The sequence below is a fragment of the Giraffa tippelskirchi genome, chromosome X (assembly GCF_054371585.1).
Source record: "Giraffa tippelskirchi isolate mGirTip1 chromosome X, T2T-mGirTip1v1.2.pri, whole genome shotgun sequence".
Taxonomy (NCBI): domain Eukaryota; kingdom Metazoa; phylum Chordata; class Mammalia; order Artiodactyla; family Giraffidae; genus Giraffa; species Giraffa tippelskirchi.
The window spans coordinates 39,590,861-39,612,607 of record NC_137289.1 but is presented as its reverse complement, the minus strand read 5'-3'; the positions used below and the strand labels follow the sequence as shown (position 1 = coordinate 39,612,607).

Below are 21,747 nucleotides of genomic sequence, written 5' to 3'. Positions count from 1 at the left end.
GAGAATAATATTTGCTGTGGGCTTATCATATGTGGCCTTTACTATGTTGAGGTAGGTTCCTTCTATGCCCATTTCTTGAAGAGTTTTAATCAGAGCCAATGCCCCCACAGACTGAGGGGTCCACAGGTCATGATTTTAGAGCCCCCACCACTTGATTTACACTGGGTGACTCTGCAAACCCTCCAACCCCTCTTGCGGATACAAACACACACAACAGCACAGCAGAAATTGTGAGCCTGTCTTTGTCTCCTGAGGTAATTGCAGATTTGTGGACTCACTACCCAGAGTTGTCACTGGCCATCCTTTGCTCATTCTTGTCCTGAACAGGGTCACCGCAGAGATGCGTGGACCAGTCTCCCCTAGACTGTGGACGTCTCCTGCCTCCTCTTCTCGTTGTTAGACATCTCATGTTCTTTCGCCTTCATCTCCCATGTCAGCAGGGGGCTGGGCCCATGCACATACACGCAAACACAGGTGACACAAGCACACACCTGTACACACGCATGTGCAAGGCACAGGGACACAAACAGGGAACAAATGTGTCAGTACCTGAAGAACCAGTGGTTCACACGAAATGCAGTGATTTCATATTTCTCATAGGAAAATCCATTCTGATCTTCAAATGTGAAATATACAGAAGTCCAACTTCCATGAAAGAGTGTTCAAGCCTAGATTTTGATAGAAGAAATACAAAGAATTCCATATTTTGCGAAGAAGCAGTGGTGCACATATTTTCATTTGTGAAACAGAGAGAACTCCAATACCATATAGGTTCTCCATATCTTAAGAAAACCAACGCCATGATTTTCGTCTGTGAAATATAGAGATTTCCATATTTAATGTAAGGAAGTCACCACCCAGATTGTCATATATGAGGTATAGAAAATACCATATTTCATGTAAGAAACTCAGCATCCAGATTTTCCTAAAGTGAAATACAAAAAGTTCAATATTTCATGATGTAAATTCAGCACTGACATTTTCATATGTAAAATATAGAGAATTCCATTTTTAACTGAGTAAAATTTCACCCTGATTTTCATATGTGAAATATACCGAATTCCATAGTTTAGGTAGTAATATTGGTGCACAGATTTTGATATCCAGAATATACACAATTCCGGATTGTACATGGGTAAATTAGCACCCAGTTTTTCATGTGTGACATACATAATGTTAAGTACTGCCTAGAGGAAAATTTGAGCAGAGATTTTCCTATATGATATATAGAAGATTTCATATTTTGTGGTAAATGGGTGTCCAGGTTTCACATGTGATTCTATAGAGAGAACTCCACATTTCATGTGGGAAAATTGGCAACTGTATTTTCATATATGAAATATAGACTTCAGGGTTTTTTTGTATGAATGTCTGGGATGGGATTTCCTTATATGAAAGATGAAAAATTTCTTATGTCATGTGTGAAAATCTGTTCACTGATTAATATATGTGAAAAGTAGAGATTTCATATTTCATGTAGGTAAAGTTTTTCCCAGTGTTGTATAATGTGAAATATAGACAGTTACATATTTATGTAATAAAATCATAAGATTTTCATATATGAAAAATACAGAATCCCATGTATCAATATAGCAGAAAAACCCTTCCTCCAATTATCACCTGTAAAATATACAGAAGTCCATATTTCATTTAGGAAAACTTCTAATGTGATGTCCACATGCAAAACACAAAATTCCACATTCACATTTGAGAAACTGTGCCTACAAAACCCATGCTAATATTTTAATATGTGAAGTTTAGGGAATTTAATATTTAGTGTAGGAAAATGAAAGTCTATATTTTCAAATGCTAAACACAGAGAATTCCATATACCATGTAGGAAAATGTGCAGCCAATATTTATAAATGCGATACGAAGAATTGAACATTTCATTTGTGAAATGTAGAGAAATACATATATTGTAGAACACACAACGCCAATATTTTCATATGTGAAATATAGATTAGTCTATATTTAAATCAAGGAAATCTGTGCTCAGATCTTTTATATGGAATGTAAAGAGTACCACACCTCATATAAGACAAGCTCTATCTAGATTTTCATTTGTGAAATGTACACATTTCGTATTTCTGGAATGAATATTTGCTACTGGAATTTCATATTTGAATGATAGAGAATTGTACATCTCTTGTCAGAAAATTTAATTGAGAAATTCATTTATGAAAGTAGAATTCCATGATTCAGCAGGAAAATGGATACTCAAATTTTCCTATGTGAATAATACAGAATTCCCTATGCATGCAGGAAAATACGTGCACATATATCCATATGTGAAGCATGCAATATTTCATATATCATGACCAAACATATACAGCTAGATTTTCAGACATGAAATACAGATTTCATACTTCCTGGAGAAAATTCTGTACCCATATTTTCGTGTATGAAATATAGAAAGTTACATATTTCCTGTAGGAAAGTCATCTTTCAGGCTTTCCTATATGAAATATAGAGAATTCCATATTTGAAGTGGGAAAATCTGCACTAATACTTTAATACAAGAAATGTACAGAATTTCATATTTCATGTAGAAAATCTGCACCTAGATTTTCAAATGTGAAATATAAAGAATTCCATTGTTCGTCAAGTTAACCTGCCCTCATGTTTTGAAAGGGACATACAGAGAATTCCATATTTCATGTGGGAGAATCTAAACCAAGATATTCATATATGACATGTAGCGAATTGCACATATTATGGAGCAAAATCAGGGTCCACATGTCATATAGGAAATATAGGGATTCTATATTTCATAGAAGCATATCTAAGGTAAGTTTTCCATACTTGAAACATAGAAAATTCCATAATTCATGTAAAAAATATGAACTCAAATTTTCGTATCTAAAATGTACACGTTTCATATGTCATGTGAGAAAATCTGTACCCTGGTTTTCATATGAGAAATGAACAAACGTCCATATTTCATCTCAAAACTTCCTCATCTTGTTTTTACTTGGGAAATATAGAGAGTTCCATATATTTTCTAAAATATCTGGCCTGAGAGTCCCACATACGAAACGTGGAAAATTTCATATGTGATGCGTGAATATCTGTACACTGATTTCTATATGTGAAATATAGAGATGTCATAGTTCAAGTAGGAAAATCTGTTCCCAGATATCTATATGTGAAATTAGAATTACATATTCTATGTCAAAAAATCATAATTAAGGTTTTCTTATATGAAATATGCAGAATCCCATATAGCAATATAGCAGAAAATCTACACTTAACTTATCATCTGTAAGATATACATGATTTCATACTTCATTTAGGAAAATCTGCACTCAGATTTCCACACGTGAATCATACAGAATTATATAATTTCACAGTTGAAAACCTAGGCCCACAACACCTGTGCCAATATTTTAATATGAGTTCTAAGGAGAATTTAATATTTAATGTAGGTTCCTGAATGTCTATATTTTCCAAAGAGAAACACAAGAGAATTCCATATGTCATGTGCAGAATGTGCACACAGATTTTAATAAGTGTAAAATAAAACATTCAGTATTTAAGCAGGAAAACCTTTTTCCAGATTTTCATATAGCATATTGCATGTTTCATGCAGGAAAACCTGTGTCTAGATTTTCAAATGGGAAATATAGAGAGTTACATATTTAGTGTAGAAACATCAGCACCCATGTTTTCATATGTGAAATACAGAGTATCCCCAAACAAGGAGATCTGTGTCCATATTTCTTTATGTGAAATATGAAATATGCCAACTTTCATGTAGGAAAATCTTTACCTAGATGATCATTTATGAGATGTACAAATTTCCTAGTTCAGTAATGAAAATTTGCCTCGGTATTTCATATTTGGACTATGGAGAATTATATACTTCATGTCCGAAAATCTTAAGTGAGATTTTCATTAGAAAACTGCAAAATATTCCATACTTTATTCAGGAAAACATGTGCTCAAATTTTCCTATGTGAAGAATACAGCATTCCATGTTTATGTAGGGAAAAGAGTGCAGAGATATCCAGATGTGAAACATACAATAGTCCATCTATCATGACCAAAAATATACAGCTAGATTTCCAAACATAAATACAGATATCAAATTTAATGTAGAAAAAACTACACCCATAACTCATATGTGATATAGAGAAAATTGCATATTTCATCATTCAGGAAAATCATCATTCAGGTTTATATATGCATAAAGCAGGGCATTCAAAACCAGTGCTCTGGAACAACCCATAGGAATAGGGTGGGGAGGGAGGTGAGTGGGGCTTAAGGATGTGTGGGACACATGTATACCTATGGCTCATTAATGTTGATATATGGCAAAAAGCATCACAATATTGTACAGTAATTATCCTCCAGTTAATACAAATAACTTAATTTGAATTCAAAAACGAAAAAAGTGGAAGGAACTCTACTCAGTGCTCTGTGGTGACCTAAATGGGAAGACAATCCAAAAATGAAGGGATCTATGTATGCCTATAATAGATTGACTTAGATGTACAACGGAAACTAATATAAGATGGTAAAGCAACTCCATTCCAATAAAAATTGTTTTCAAAATATAACAATTCAACTATAGCTCCAGCAGTGAATGAATAAATGGTTCCCCCATTTGCAATATATATGTCTGAGGGGACATTATGCTTTTTAAGTATAATATTTCAGTTAGAGGAAGATAAAAACTATATCATCACATGATATTGTTAGTTAATTTACCTGAGTTATAGAAACAGAGTAGAATGTGATTATCTTGGGCTAGTGGAAATAGACCATGATGGTCTAAGTTACCCACTTTCAGTCAAAGTTTGTATAATCTCACCAAGGAAGATACTGTAATAGGGGCAAGATGGGCATGGAGCTGCCGTCCTTAGCTAAAGACCATAGAGGTTAGAAGACCAGGTCCACCAATAGTCAGCCTCTCAGCAGAGTGTAGTAAAAGGTATATTTCAGCCTTCGTCCATGGCCCTCCAGGTCCTCTGGCCTTGGTCTGGGTAGCAAGGGGTGGAGCCTGGGGACAGGCCAAAGGCCGAGTCTTGCAGAGGTCCAGAGACCTTGCTAGAGACACTCACTGGCCTGGCCCAGGGTTCAGAGCACTAGGCAACCTACCTCTGCCATCCCCACCTCCATGACTCAACGCTTGCAATAATCTGATTGGGTCAGAGTCTACAAGACCCAGCTTCCCCCCCAAAGTTAGGGTAGACTGAGAAGACTGAGGGCAACTGTGGGCTGGGCACCTGGCTCCCTCCTTTAAGGTGGCTGGGCAGGGTATGGGGACCTTGGTAAGAGGAGGGCCCAGAGACTGAGAGCTGCATCTTCAGCTGTGACTGGCCACTGGTGGGAGGACCAAGACTGGGTGCTGGATGAATGCTCTCAGGCAGGATAATCAGCTTGCCCAGGAAGCCCCTCCTCCTAAACAGGACCTTGGAGTGTGAAAGTCAAGCTTGGAATCTTACCTTTCAGCATTGAGACTAATATTTGTTTTGCTAGAGGTTTACAGGAACACAGTTACCTCACTATGACTTTTCTTCAAGAATAGAATATCTGACAGCAAGAAGGTTGTCAGAGCTAATCACATTCCTCCCTCAAGTTTTGTATAAGTGGGCATTCTTGAAAGTGTTTGGAAAGTTCAGGATTGTTAAAGGCATAAGCCACCCATCTCCTTGCATGGCCCTGCAAGAAAATGCTCTCTTCCTTAAACTGCAATGTTCTGATGTTGTTTGTCTAACTAACCCATGGGTACATCAGTTCAGTTCAGTTTATTCAGTCAGTCAATGTCAGTCGTGTCCGACTCTTTGCGACCCCTTGGACGGCAGCACGCCAGGCCTCCCTGTCCATCACCAACTCCCGGAGTTTCCCCAAACTCATGTCCATTGAGTTGGTGATACCATCCAACCATCTCATCCTCTGCCGTCCCCTTCTCCTCCCACCTTCAATCTTTCCCAGCATCAGGGTCTTTTCAAATGAGTCAGATCTTCGCATCAGGTGGCCAAAGTACTGGAGTTCCAGCTTCAACATCACTCCTTCCAATGAACACCCAGGGCTGATCTCCTTTAGGATGGACTGGTTGGATCTTCTTGCTGTCCAAGGGTCTCTCAAGAGTCTTCCCCAACACCACAGTTCAAAAGCATCAATTCTTCCACGCTCAGCTTTCGTTATAGTCCAACTCTCACATCCATACATGACTCCTGGAGAAACCAAAGCCTTGACTAGATGGACCTTTGTTGGCAAAGTAATGTCTCTGCTTTTTAATATGCTGTCTAGGTTGGTCATAGCTTTTCTTCCAAGGAGTAAGCATCTTTTAATTTCCTGGCTGAAGTCACAATCTGCAGTGATTTTGGAGCCCAAAAATATAAAGTCTGCCACTGTTTCCACTCTTTCCCCATCTATTTGCCATGAAGTGATGGTACCAGACGGCATGAGTTCTCTGAATGTTTAAGCAAACTTTTTCACTCTCCTCTTTCACTTTCATTAAGAGGCTCTTTAGTTCTTCTTCACTTTGTGCCATAAGGGTGGTGTCATCTTTATATCTGAGGTTATTGATATTTCTCCCGGTAATCTTGATTCCAGCATGTGCTTCATCCAGCCCAGCGTTTCTCATGATGTACTCTGCATATAAGTTAAATAAGCAGGGTGACAATATACAGCCTTGATATACTCCTTTTCCTATTTGGAACCAGTCTGTCGTTCCATGTCCGGTTCTAACTGTTGCTCCCTGATCTGCATACCGATTTCTCAAGAGGCAGATCAGGTGGGCTGGGGTTCCCTTCTCTTTCAGAATTTTACACAGTTTCTTGAGATGCACACAGTCAAAGGCTTTGGCATACTCAATAAAGCAGAAATAGATGCTCTTCTCGAACTCTCTTGCTTTTTCGATGATCCGGCGGATGTTGGCAATTTGATCCCTGGTTCCTCTGCCTTTTCGAAAACCAGCTTGAACATCTGGAAGTTCATGGTTCACATATTGTTGAAGCCTGGTTTGGAGAATTTTGAGCATTACTTTACTAGCGTGTGAGATGAGTGCATTGTTCAGTAGTTTGACCATTCTTTGGCATTGCCTTTCTTAGCAACTGGAATGAAAACTGACCTTTTCCAGTTGTGTGGCCGCTGCCGAGTTTTCCAATTTTGAAGGCGTATTGAGTCCACTGGTTTCACAGCATCATCTTTTCGGATTTGAAATAGCTCAACTGGAATTCCATCACCTCCACTAGCTTTGTTCATAGTGATGCTTCCTAAGGCCCACTTGACTTCACATTCCAGGATGTCTGGCTCTAGGTGAGTGATCATGGCATCGTGATTATCTAGGTCATGAAGATCCTTTTTGTATAGTGCTTCTGTGTATTTTTGCCACCTCTTCTTACTATCGTCTGCTTCTGTTAGGTCTATACCATTTTTGTCCTTTACTGTGCCCATCTTCGCATGAAATGTTCCCTTGGTATCTCTAATTTTCTTGAAGAGATCTCTCGTCTTTCCCATTCTATCGTTTTCCTCTCTTTCTTTGCACTGATCACTAAAGAAGGCTTTCTTAACTCTCCTTGCTATTCTTTGGAACTCTGCATTCAAATGGGTATATCTTTCTTTGTCTCCTTTGCTTTTCACTTCTCTTCTTTACACAGCCCTTTGTAAAGCCTCTTCAGACAGCCATTTTACTTTTTTTGCATTTCTTTTTCTTGGAGATGGTCTTGATCCCTGTCTCCTGTACAAGTTCGGGAACCTCCGTCCATAGTTCTTCAGGCACTCTGTCTGTCAGGTCTAATCCCTCGAAGCTATTTGTCACTTCCACTGTATACTCGTAAGGGATTTGATTTAGGTCATACCTGAATAGTCTAGTGGTTTTCCCTACTTTCTTCAATTCAAGTGGGAATTTTTCAATAAAGACTTCACGATCTGAGCCACAGTCAGCTCCCAGTCTTGTTTTTGCTGACTGTATAAAGCTTCTCCATTTTGGCTGCAAAGAATATAACCAATCTGATTTCGGTGTTGACCATCTGGTGAAGTCCATGTGTAGAGTCTGCTCTTGTGTTGTTCGAACAGGGTGTTTGCTATGACCAGTGCGTTCTCTTGGCAAAACTCTATGAGTCTTTGCGCTGCTTCATTCTGTACTTCAAGGCCAAATGTGCCTGTTACTTCAGGTATCTCTTGACTTCCTACTATTGCATTCCAGTCCCCTGTAATGAAAAGGACATATTTTGGGTGTGTTAGTTCTAGACGGTCTTGTAGGTCTCATAGAACCGTTCAACTTCAGTTTCTTCAGCATTACTGGTCAGGGCATAGACTTGGGTTACTCTGATATTGAATGGTTGCCTTGGAAACAAACAGAGATCATTCTGTCGTTTTTGGGATTTCATCCAAGTACTGCATTTCAGACTCTTTTGTTGACTATGATGGCTACTCCCTTTCTTCTAAGGGATTCTTGCCCACAGTAGTAGATATAATGGTCATCTGAGTTAAATTCAACCATTCCAGTCTGCTTTAGTTCTCTGATTCCTAAAATGTCGACATTCACACTTGCCATCTCCTGTTTGACCACTTCCAATTTACCTTGATTCATGGACCTAACATTCCAGGTTCCTGTGCAATATAGCTCTTTACAGCATCGGACTTTCTTTCCATCACCAGTCACATCCACAACTGGGTGTTGTTTTTGCGTTGGCTCCATCTCTTCATTCTTTCTGGAGTTATTTCTCCACTGATCTCCAGGGGGCACCTACCCGCTGGGGAGTTCATCTTTCAGTGTCCTATGCTTTTGCCTTTTCATACTGTTCCTGGGGTTCTCAAGGCAAGAATACTGAGGTAGTTTGCCATTCCCTTCTCCAGTGGACCACATTTTGGCTGAACTCTCCACGATGACCTGTCCTTCTTGGGTGGCCCTACACGGCATGTCTCATAGTTTCACTGAGTTGGACAAGGCTGTGGTCCATGTGATCAGGTTGGTTAGTTTTCTGTGATTGTGGTTTCAGTCTGTCTGCCCTCTGATGGAGAAGCATAAGAGGCTTATGGAAGCTTCCTGATGGGAGAGACTGACTGAGGGGGAAACTGGGTCTTGTTCTGATGGGCAGAGGCATGCTCAGTAAATCTTTAATCCACCTTTCTGTTGATGGGTGGAGCTGTGCTCGCTCTTTCTTATTTACCTAGGGCCAAACTATGGTGGAGGTAATGAAGATAATGGCGACCTCCTTCAAAAGGCCCCATGCATGTACTGCTACACTCAGTGCCCCCAACCCTGCAGCAGGCCACCACCAACCCACATCTCCACTGGAGACTCCTGCACACTCCCAGGCAAGTCTGGGTCAGTCTCTTGTGGGGTCAGTGCTCCTTTCTCCTGGGTCCTGGTGTGCACAAGGTTCTGTTTGTGCCCTTCAAGAGTCTATTTCCCAGTCCTGTGTAAGATCTGGCGGCTCTGTGGTCAGGCTAATGGCGACCCCCTCCAAGAGGGCTTATGCCATAGCCAAGTCTGCTGCACCCAGGGCCCCTGCCCCTGCGGCAGTCCACTGCTGACCCGTACCTACACAGGAGACACTCAAACACAGTTCTGTCTCAGTCTCTGTGGGGGCTCTGGGTCCTGGCGTGCACAAGGTTTGTTAGAGCCCTCTGAGCATCTCTGGCGGGGATGAGGTTTGATTCTAAATGTGAATTTGCCCCTCCTACCGTCTTGCTAGGGCTTCTCTGACCTTGGACATGGGGTATCTCCTCAGGGCCGCTCCATGCCACGCAACCGCGAAACCAGTATTAGCCAACACACTCCAGTATTCTTGTCTGGAGAACGCCGCTCCTTGACAGAGAAGCCTGGCAGGCCACAGTCTCCAGGGTTGCAAAGAGTAGGACACTACTGAAGCGACCCCGCATGCAGAGGCACAAGACTGTTTTTGCCTGTGGCAGCTCTGCCCCAGTAAGAGTTGACCGTGAAGGTGGCACAGCTGCTTGGCTTGCAGGGACCATGGCAGCGCCAAGTGTGCAGGGACACGGACTGCCTCCACCGCAAGAGTTATGGCCCTATCAGAGTCTTTTTTCAAGCCTCTTGTAGCTGGCGATCAGAAGGCCTCTTTGGCCAGTCTTTCTCCGTAACTCCACCCGTTCAGGCACTTAGAGGGCTTCGTTGCCTGGGGACCTTCTCTGTTGTTTGGCACATCGGGCACACAGAGGGGCCCCCCTGGCTGGGTCCTACTCCGTAGACTGGCGCATCAGGCACTTAAAGGGGCACCCTGGATGGGGTCCTCCTCTGTAATTCAGTGCGTCAGGTGCTTGCTGGGCCAGCCTCTCTATTGTTCAGCTGCCAATGCTGGCAGTGTGGGAAGAGAGAGGCTATGGTGATGGCTCCACCGCCAAACGTGACTCAGCAGTATCGCCTAGCTTCCGTGGCTGCCCGACTTTCCTCCACAGGCATTTGCCACCACAGTCTCCTCCCTCATATCCCCTTGATCAGTCTCTCCACAGTCAAGAGCAGCCCTCGCTTTAGGATTGCTCCACAATCCCTAAACTCCAGCTACCAGCCGCTGCACCTTCCAGGGGATCTGCATCCCCGTCTTGGGTATGTATGGCTGCAAGGACTGTCTGATTCTCATCCCACTTAGGCTGCCACAGATCAGCTGTTTCACTCTCAGCCTTAAATGTTTCTCCTCTGACTCCGACAATTGCCCCGACGTGGGGATCGGACCCTTGCTTCAGTTCCCCCACCTGCTGAAGGCAGGTCCAGTCCTACTAACACTCCTGTTTTTCCCTAGTCCCTTCATCCTACCAAGGTTTGGGTGGGTCTATATATTATTTTCCACTAGTCAGGGACTCCTGTCCGCTCTCAGCTGGTGTTCTGCATGCACCTCTGTGTCTGAAGGTATATTCCTGATGTATCTGTGGAGAGAGATGTACTCCGCGTCCACCTATTCCTCTGCCATCTTGTTCTTCTGTATGAATTTTAAAAATAATTTCAAAAAACCAGGGAATTAGAAAATTGAAATGTGTGTGAAATGTTTGTTTTGCCATTTCTATACTATATATCAGTCCCCATTTATATATTTAAATGTTTCATTAACTAGGATATGTGGAAAATATGTAAATAAACTGGGATATGTGGGATAAGTGTGATAGAGGTAGTGGATGCGTATATCAGTTTCTTCACTTTATCTACTGCATATCACACATAAACTGCTTCTGAAGAACTCCATAGTACACTTTGGGAGAATGAGAATAAACTGGGAAATGAAATTGCTAGGAAAATAATTTAGAACTTACCGAACTCTATCATGACTGACCTCGAGAAAACACTACAGCTGGGATCAAGAGGTTGGAATTTTGTAGATCCTCCTAGTTTTTCTCTCATTGTTTTGCTGAGAATCACATCCTTCACAGATTTCTACATCCAATAACAGTGGTACTGATAAATTGTTTTTAACTTTAATTTCTTTTTTTTGTGGGTGTATTCATGAGTTGCAATATTATATTTGTTCAGATTTACAACATAGCAATTCAGTTGTTTTATATATTATACTCTGTTTACATTTATTATTAGATAGTTGGTATATTCCTCTGTACTGTATAGCATATCCTTGTTGCTTAAAGTTCAAAGTGAATAGTTTAAAATATAATGAAATATTAAGTTCTAATGAAAACCATTGTAAATTACAAAGGACTGAAATCACAGTGTGCTTTCTCTCTCTCCAAGGATGTAGTAAGCTTGAAATCAATCTTTTAAAAAAGAAATAGGAGAATAGAATTATGGACATGGGGAAAGGGGAGGAGAGGGTGAGATGTATGGAAAGAGTAACATGGAAACTTACATTACCATGTGTAAAAGAGATAGCCAAGGGGAATTTGCTGTATGGCTCAGGAAACTCAACCAGGGGCTCTGTATCAACCCAGAGGGGTGGGATGGGGAGGGAGATGGGAGAGAGTTCCAAAAGGGAGGGGATATATGTATCCCCTAGGCTGATTTATGTTGATGTTTGACAGAAAACAGCAAAGTTCTGTAAAGCAATAATCCTTCAATAAAAAATTAATTAACTAAAATCACAAAAAGTATCTCAAACAAAAATAAAAGGAATAGGGAAATCACCAACTACTTTGAAATGCAGCAATATACTTATAGAAATAAAAATGTCAATGCACCAAGAAGGAATCACAATGGACATTAATTTCAGTAAATATTATCATAAGCATTAGCAGTCAAATACTTGAGGTAGAAGAAGGAGTCATCTTATTTCTCTTAATTGCTGAACATCGTCCTCCTTCTTACTTTGATGCAAGGCGCTAGAGACATGTCCCACAACAAGAAATGGATGCATGCATGTGTGCTAAATCTCTTCAGTTGTGTCCGACTCTTTGTGACCCTATGAACTGTGGCCCACCAGGCTCCTCTGTCCCTGGGAATTATCCAGGAAAGAGTACTGGAGTGGGTTTCCATGCCCTCCTCCAGGGAACCTTCTCCACTTAGGGATAGAACCTGGGTCTCCTGTGTCTCCTGCATTGCAGGCAGGTTCTTTACTACCGGCGCCACTTGGGAAGACCCAAGAAATGGATGGCGTGTATGCTAAGCCGCTTCAGTCGTGTCCGACTCTTTGAGACCCTACGGATTGAAGCCCGCTAGGCTCCTCTGTCCATGGGATTTTCCAGCAAGAATACTGGAGTGGGTTGCCATGCCTTTTTCCAGGGCATCTTCCCAATCCAGGGATTGAATCCGTGGCTCTTAACGTTTCCCACATAAGAAGGCAGTTTCTTTACCACTAGCGCCACCTGGGAAGCCCCAAGAAATGGATACCTGTACTTACATCGCCATGGTTAAAAGCAGGTGCTTGAATGGAAAAACATCAGGGAAACTATCACCCCACCTTCCCGCTCCATCTCTAGGCTGAGTGCCACAGGAAGGTTGTTATTTGTTCAGCCCTCCTCACTCCACCATACGTTTGGCCAATTGCTTTGGCTCATGGGCTACCAGTCCCTCATTGGCTGCTACTGTGGAGACTGTCGCTGCATTCACTGTCACTGGACTATCCCATCATCCCTGCAAGTTTGCAATTCAGTCCGGATTTTTTTTTTTTTTTAAAGCCAAATGTTCTAGTTTGCAAACAAAAAAATAGGATAAGAGAAATCTAGATAAGGTAATTTCATAAGATATGGTGCTTGATTCCAGAAATTTAGAATTTTCTCATTTTACACTGTGTTTGAGTCCTATTTTACACATGGAAGTGAATTGGGATTGAAGAGATAGAATGGGTAAGTGTGATTTTTATATCTGCTACTGCTGGTGCAGTGGTAAAGAATCCACCTGCCAATGCACGAGACGAAAGAGACATGGTTTCTATCCCATGGTCAGAAAGATCCCCTGGAGTAGGAAATGGCAACCAGTTCAGTATTCTTGCTTGGAAAATTGCACGGAGAGAGGAGCCTGGCGGGCTCCTGGCCATGAGGTCAGAAAGAGTCAGATATGACTGAGTGACTGAACACACACACACACACACACACACACACACACACACACACACACACACACACACACACACACACACACACACACACACACACACACACACACACACACACACACACACACACACACACACACACACACACACACACACACACACACACACACACACACACACACACACACACACACACACTGCTCTTTGTGTCCATGCGTGCTACCTCGCAACAGTGGTGCCCGACTCTTTGCAGACCCTGTGGACTATAGCCCACCAGGCTCCTCTGTCCATGGGATTCTCTAGGAAAGCATACTGGAGAGGGTTGCCATGCCCTCCTCCCGGGGATCTTTATGACCCAGGGATCGAACCTGCCTCTCCTGCGACTCCTGCATTGCAGGCGCATTCTTTACTGCTGAGCCACCCGGGAAGACCACACTGTTCTTTATCGGTTGCTATACACCACATAAAAATCTCTGGATGGTACCTAAGTATAGGTGGGAGAATGAAAATGAAAAAGGCCGATGAAACTTTTCGGGAAACCATTTTGACCATAAAGATCCCTAAAATCGCTGAGAAACCACAAATAGATATAACCATTTAGGAAAGTGACGAGTTGCAATACGCTAAGAAAAAAGTACACGATTTTCCATCGAACGAATGACACAACCGACACATATTGAAGCAAAGTTAATGAAGTTTTTAATGTTTTCGTTGGGGTGGAAATGTGCCTCTTCATCGCTACAGGTCTTTTCTCTCCAAGTGAGAGAAGAAAAGTCTGGTTTGCGATGTTCAGGCGGTCCTGAGGCAGTTTATCTGCAGCTGTTGTATCTGATGATCGCTTTAGTGGCCTCGGACATGGCATGCTTGCCGATCTCCCCAGGCAAGAGAAGACGCACAGCTGTCTGGATGTCATGATTTGTGATGGTGCGGTGCTTGTTGGAGCGGGCCAGGCGCCAGGCCTCTTCGGCGATCCGCTCAAACATATCCTTCACGAACGAATCCATGACGTTCACGGCCTCACGGGAGAGACTCAGGCCCGGATGGACTTGCCTCAGCAGCCTGCGGAAATAGATGGCGAAGCTCGAGAAGTCGTCCGGACGGGAGCGGCGGCGACGGCGACGGCGACGGCGGCTCTTAGCCGTCTTCCGCTTTGCCTTCTTTGGCTCGGCATCAGACGACTCTGGTCTGGAGGGCTCTGTTTCCGAGGGCTCAATTTCGGAGGTGCCAGTTTCTCTGGTGCTCAGGTCTTCCTGAGAGTTGTCAGAGGCTGGTTCAGCCATGTGGGAGACACCACCCCCCATGGCTCAGAGGGAAGACCAGTGCGGGCGTTGAAGGCCGTTGGCCGAGTTTATAGGCCCTGCGTTCCCTGACGTCACAGACACTGTCCATATCTGATTGGATAAAATGCAAAGCAGGGAGGCCTGTTACTATGGCAGCCCATGTCACTTCTCACTGGATGTCCCACCTCCCAACTCCTGCCACGCCCCTCCCCCACGCTTAACCCCAGTCAGCCAAACTCAGTGGTATCTTCAAACTTTCCGTGACCTCCACCAGAAAAATCTTTGAACTCTGCCCCATGTAGGAAACAGGCATCCATTCACCTCAGCTGATTTATGTCTACTATTGATGCATGAGAAGTTTGAAAGATGTCACCAAAGTCACTGAAGTTGAAAAATGAAATAATCAGTTAGAGCTTCCTAAGAGAGTCTGACTGACCTCCATAACTCAAGCTCTTTCAGGCATCAGAGAGACTCAGGTCACTTGGTGGATATTTTACTCCAACACAGAATCTTCTCCTCATTGACCTGCAGTGGCATGAGCAGAATGTCCTGGCTTCCTCAGCAGAGTGCTCCTGAAAATCCTAAGAATTAATTGACCAGCTATTATCTCCGAAACTTATCAAAACCAATGATCAATTTGAAGAGACTGACAAAATCCCATTCTCCAAATACAGAACACAAACAGAAATAGGAATACTTACACATACACAGTGAAAATATTTAACATTTTTCAAATTTTAAATTGTTTTCTTAAACATTATATAGGTCCCCCAAATACCACACATACTGGAATTGATTAATGATTTATAGCGGTTATTTCTCAAAAAATGATCACTCTTATTGCTGAAAAGCCACCAGGGTGAGATAAAATGAATAAAATGATAAATAAAGCAGCTAGGAGTAAACGTATCTAAGGTGGTGAAAGACCTGTACGTAGAAAAAGTAAAACCCTGATCAAAGAAAGTGAAGATAATACAAACAGAGGGAAAGGTTTACCTTGTTTATGGATGGGAAGAATTGATATTGTTAAAATAAACATGCTATCCAAGGCAATCCACATACTCAGTGCAATTGCTATGAAAATACCGGGGCATTTTCCACAAAACTAGAACAGACCGTTTTAAATTTTGTATGGAAAGACGAAAGACCCTGAATCGCCAAAACAGTCTTAAGGAAGAAGAGCAGAACTGGAGGAATCAGGTTCCCTGACTTCGAACTATATCAGAAAACTACATTAATCCAGTCAGTGTAGTATCGGCACAAAAACAGACACGTGGAACAGAAGAGAGAGCCCAGAAATAAACCTATGTGCTATGGTCAACTAATCTATAATAAAAAAACAGAAGAATATACAGTGGAGAGAAGACAGTCTCTTCAATAGGTGCTGCAGGGATAATTGGATAGCTACATGCAATAAAGTAAAATTAGAACATTCCCTAACAGCATATACAAAAATAAACTCAAAATGGACTAAAGACCTAAATCTAATACATATATTGTGTATGAAGTCATTTTAAGAAATAGAATCCATTAGATATCTTAATGACCTGTGTTCCTTTCACATTTGTAAATTCAGAAATTAAATGAATACATCAGTTATAAAAAAAACCATTAAAAATACAAAACAATTGGGTTTTGAAGAGATAATTGGGACCTCAAAGGACTCTGATACACAGAAAATCTAGGATGGAGAAGGGAAAAGCAGTTTGATGTTGAAGATTGGAAGGGGGAGTAACACTAGTAATTATTCACTTCAGTTGATGATTGAGGAAATAAGAGAACCTAGTGAGGAATCACCTTGCAATGTTGTGGTTCACTGTAAAGGCAAAATAAGGGAAATGGCTTCATAGCTGAATTAACAATTGCAAGTCTCAACTCGTGGATGGTGGTGTTGATGGGATAGGCATACCCCATTCAGAAACCTTTTCAACATTACCATTGTTTATGGATTCCCTTAAAAAGAGGACCCCAACACAGCATAGAAGTTAAGTGCAACAAAAAATTTCAGGAGAAAAACCTCATTTCACACTGCCTAGAATCAGAAGTTTCTACCCTAACTCGTTCAGATGATCTAATGTCATTCTTTTCTAGCCCTTATTCTGTTGTTTTTGAAGTGGAAAACCTTGATGATTTTCAGCTTAACATCATAGGGATGCTGAGGGCATTCAGTCAGAGAAGCTAAAAAGTTCATGTTGACTCCATGTCAGCCAAGGAGGGAGTCAAACTGGTAGCCACGGTCACTGAGCCACTCTACAGCGAGGTTATCCTGACTAAACCAATAATGGTCTTCCTGGTGTGTTCGGGTCTAGTGACAGTAGTGTAACAAGTATGATTATTTATCTACTGTATTGTTCATTTTATAAAACTAGTTAAGATCATTTAAATATCATATGAGTATTAGAAAATGGCCAAATAGTAAAGAATCCACTTGCAATGCAGGAGACTCAGGTTCAATCCCTGGGTCCAGAAGATCCCGTGGAGTAGGAAATGGAATCCCACTCCAGCGTTCTTGACTAGAAAATTCCATGGACAGAAGGGCGAGGCAGGCTACAGTCCATGGAGTCACAAAGAGTTGGACACAACTGAGCGACTAATACTTTCAACACTTTCAAGTATTCTAGAGCTCCTGTACAAAATGCTAGTGATTGGGTCACTTAAACAACATTCATGTATTGTCTCATACTTGTGGAGGCTCTAAGCCCAAATCAAGGTTTCATCTGAGTTGGATTTTATGCAAGGTGTGAATGCATAACGGGCCTCCGTTCCTGGCCACTTTTCTTGGCTTGTAGATAGCTGAAGTCTCCCTATGCCTCCCCACGTTTTCTTCCCTATATGTATGTATCTATGTCTGATTTTCCCTTATTATATAGATATAAGTCATTTGGATTAAAACCTACTCTAATGAATGCATTTTAACTTGATCACTTGGTAAATACTCTATCTCCAATTATGATCACATATGAGTATGAGTGTTTATGGCACAGATACATTAATTTTAGAGGCAGAAAATCAACCCTTGGGAGATATGTATTTTGAATTAATTGTGGGCATATCTCCTGCCTCTTCCATCTTATTTAGAGAACACTGGTGACCACTTATGAGAAACAAGGTGGCCCCACCACAGTCATTTTCACAGTTCTGTGATTGTTCAGTAATTTTGTTTTCGTATTTTATTTCTTTTTCTCTGTGTGAGCGAGAAGATAGTGTATCATTTTCAATTGCTACAAAGTATTCTTTACACCTACAGTTGTAATTATTTCCTGTTGTGTAGGATATAAGAATCTGTAAGTACACCACTGTCAGCCAAACATTGAGATGAAATCCTGATAATCCACGAAATCAAACTTTTCCTGAGCCCTTCAGGAGAGGGACAGGGCTCTACAGGACAAAAAAACAAAACACTTTCTTGAAACTGGCAGAACCTCATGAGATAAAGGAAAAGAATTGAGGTCCTTGGGCAAGATACTAGAGAGAGCCTCCCTGAGTAGTACAGGTATGAAGTGGACAGTGCCTTTTCAAGAATGGGCAATGAAGGTCTGTATCTTTTGGTCCAATATAGAAGAATTCTGATGGGCTATTATACCTCCAGGGCTCTCCTTGGTCACTGCAGTAAATATTTAGGAAATGTGAGTCCAATTATCAAGAACATTATTTGGTGTTTTGTGGAAAGTTAGAGAAATCTTATGAGAGAACATTTACAACAACTACCATGGGAGGGGGGGAAGGGGAGAAAAAAGAAAAAAAAATCCAAAAGAATCTACAGAACAAGTCAAAACAAAAATAATCAATGTTTTTCTTGAGTCACTGCTGTCAGAATCCTTTCCCTCGCTGGGAGTCACAGTTCACCTCACCTCCCTAGAAACCCCTCTAACACTGTGCTGCTGTCTGGACCTGCTGTGGGGGCGGCTCAGATTCTAATCTGGTCCTAATCTTCTGTGTTCTTGTCTCCAACGTCCACAGCTATCAGAACTAGTGCGTTTTCTTTTGTGGGAGCTCTCGATGACCTTTTATATATTCCATAGGCACAGAATCTGCGGATTGAATCTTCAGCTTGTACAGCTGGTGGGAAGGTCTGGGGTCTTCTTCCTTAGCCGCACTGCCCCTGGGTTTCTATTGTGGTTTCATTTCCACCTCTGCATGTGGGTCGTCCACTGGGGTTTGCACCTGAGGCTGCCCTGGAGGAGTTGGGTTTCCCCTGTGAGGGCCAGGTGTGGAGGTGGTGCACTTGCTTGGGTTGCAGGGGTTCTGGCAGCACCAGGTACTCAGGGGAGTTGGCGGCTACGGTAACAGGAAACAAAGTGCACTAGAAGGGTATCAGTTCAGTTCAGTTCAGTCGCTGAGTCATGTCCGACTCTGCGATCCCATGGACTGCAGCACGCCAGGCCTCCCTGTCCATCACCCACTCCCAGAGTTTACACAAACTCATGTCCATTGAGTCGGTGATGCCATCCAACCATCTCATCCTCTGTCATCCCCTTCTCCTCCCACCTTCAATCTTTCCCAGCATCAGGGTCTTTTCAAATGAGTCAGTTCTTTGCATCAGGTGGCCAAAGTATTGGAGTTTCAGCTTCAACATCAGTCCTTTCAATGAATATTCAGGACTGATTTCCTTTAGGATGGACTGGTTGGATCTCCTCAGTATCGAAGGGACTCTGAGGACTCTTCTTCAACACTACAGTTCAAAAGCATCAATTCTTCAGTGCGCAGCATTCTTGATAGTTCAACTCTCAGATCCATACATGACTACTGGAAAAACCATAGCTTTGACTAGACAGACCTTTGTTGGCAAAGTAATGTCTCTGCTTTTTAGTATGCTGTCCAGGTTGGTCATAGCTTTTCTTCCAAGGAACAAGCATCTTTTAATTTCATGGCTGCAGTCACCATCTACAGTGATTTTGGAGCCCCCCCCCCCACCAGAAAACTCTCTCATTGTTCCCACTATTTCCCCATCTATTTGCCGTGAATTCATGGGACCGCATGCCATGATCTTACTTTTCTGAATGTTGAGTTTTAAACCAACGTTTTCACTCTCCTCTGTCACTTTGATCAAGAGGCTCTTTAGTTCCTCTTTGCTTTCTGCCATAAGGGTGGTGTAATCTGCATATCTGAGGTTATTGATCTTTCTCCCCCAACAATCTTGATTCCAGCTTGTGCTTCATCATCACGTGTTTCTCATTATGTACTCTGCATAAAAGTTAAATAAGTGGAGTGAGAATATACAGTCTTGACATACTCCTTTCCTGATTTGGAACCAGTCTGTTGTTTCGTGTCCAATTCTAACTGTTGCTTGTTGGCCTGCATACAGATTTCTCAGGAGGCAGGTCAGGTGTTCTGGTATTCCCATCTCTTTCAGAATTTTCCACAGGTTGTTGTGATCCACACAGTCAAAGGCTTTGGCATAGTCGATAAAGCAGAAATAAATGTTTTTCTGGAACTCACTTGCTTTTTCAGTGATCCAACAGATGTTGGCAATTTGATCTTTGGTTCCTCTGCCTTTTCTAAATCCAACTTGAACATCTGGAAATTCACGGCCCACGAACTGTTGAAGCCCGGATTGGAGAATTTTGAGCATCACTTTGCTAGCGTGTGAGATGAGTGGAATTGTGCGGTAGTTTGAGCATTCTTTGGCATTGCCTTGCCTTGGGATTGGAATGAAAACTGACCTTTTCCAGTCCTGTGGCCACTGGTGAGCTTTCCCAATTTGCTAGCATATTGAGAGCAGCACTTTCACAGCATCATCTTTAAGGATTTGAAATAGCTCAATTGGAATTCCATCACCTCCCCTAGCGTTGTTCATAGTGATGCTTCCTAAGGCCCACTTGACTTCACATTCCAGGATGTCTGGCTCTAGGTGAGTGATCATGCCATCGTGATTATCTAGGTCATGAAGATCCTTTTTGTGTAGTGTTTCTGTGTATTCTTGCCACCTCTTCTTTATATCTTCTGCTTCTGTTAGGTCTATACCATTTTTGTCCTTTACTGTGCCCATCTTTGCATGAAATGTACCCTTGGTATCTCTAATTTTCTTGAAGAGATCTCTAGTCTTTCCCATTCTATTGTTTTCCTCTCTTTCTTTGCACTGATCACTAAGGAAGGCTTTCTTAACTCTCCTTGCTATTCTTTGGAACTCTGCATTCAAATGGGTATGTCTTTCTTTGTCTCCTTTGCTTTTCACTTCTCTTCTTTACACAGCCATTTGTAAGGCCTCCTCAGACAGCCATTTTGCTTTTCTGCATTTCTTTTTCTTGGGGATGGTCTTAATCCCTGTCACCTGTACAACGTCACGAACCTCCATCCATAGTTCTTCAGGCACTCTGTCTATCAGATCTAATCCCTTGAATCTATTTGTCACTTCCACTATATAATCGTAAGGGATTTGATTTAGGTCACACCTGAATAGTCTAGTGGTTTTCCCTACTTTCTTCAATTTAAGTCTGAATTTGTCAATAAAGAGTTCATGATCTGAGCCACAAAATCTGCCAACAAGGTCTCCCGACAAGATCTCTCAACTTCCTTCTTAGCCAAGCCTAAAAGACAGACTCTGTAGTGCAGCACATCAGGCCAAATACCGGATAAACTGAGAATATTTGTATGTAAGAGTACCAGGTACGGGATATTGTGCAGAAGATGTGCACTGCGAGTGAAGTCACGTAAAAGTCTTTTGTGCCACTTTCAGAGGGAAACTATTCGTCTTCCAGACGATCCAGTCGACAGGATTCAAATCACTGATAATAGTCAACTCAGCCACAAGGCAGGGCAGGGTCCCTTTGTGGAACTTAATAAAGAAGTTCCCATGCAAGCCTGTCTGCACCCTCTAATTTTCATTACTCAAATGTTTTCATTCCATCAACAGAGAGTTCAAATACAGACCATGGGCAGGCACTCGTGGAGATGATGAAGACTGCAAGAACACAGCATCCTTCCGGGGCGGTGAACACAGAATGCTGCAGGTTGGTGAGAAGATGGAGGAAAAATGGACCAGAGAATGAAGGGGAGAGTTCAGAGCAAAGATCTGGCTTTTTGGGGTGGTGGGAGCTGCTCCAGACCTGCCTGCAAGCCTT

General features: G+C 42.1%; 1 protein-coding gene and 1 pseudogene across 17 annotated transcripts in view; one reads left to right on the top strand and one right to left on the bottom strand.

Moving 5' to 3' along the window:
- The window catches only part of LOC145536807 (histone-lysine N-methyltransferase PRDM7-like), a 44,244-nt gene that overhangs the window by 7,701 nt on the left and 14,796 nt on the right, over positions 1 to 21,747 (top strand). For 8 of the 16 annotated variants that reach the window (XM_081566781.1, XM_081566771.1, XM_081566780.1 and 5 more), the window contains one exon: positions 21,540 to 21,636. The gene's annotated coding sequence lies outside the window, so the exon portion shown is untranslated. Of the gene's footprint in view, positions 1 to 21,539; positions 21,641 to 21,747 lie in introns of all 16 variants that reach the window. The other 8 variants (XM_081566785.1, XM_081566777.1, XM_081566783.1 and 5 more) reach the window with 1 other exon arrangement.
- LOC145536806 (histone H2B pseudogene) lies at positions 14,083 to 16,022 on the bottom strand (annotated as a pseudogene). The gene has a single exon (XR_014076021.1). The product of XR_014076021.1 is annotated as a histone H2B pseudogene (transcript).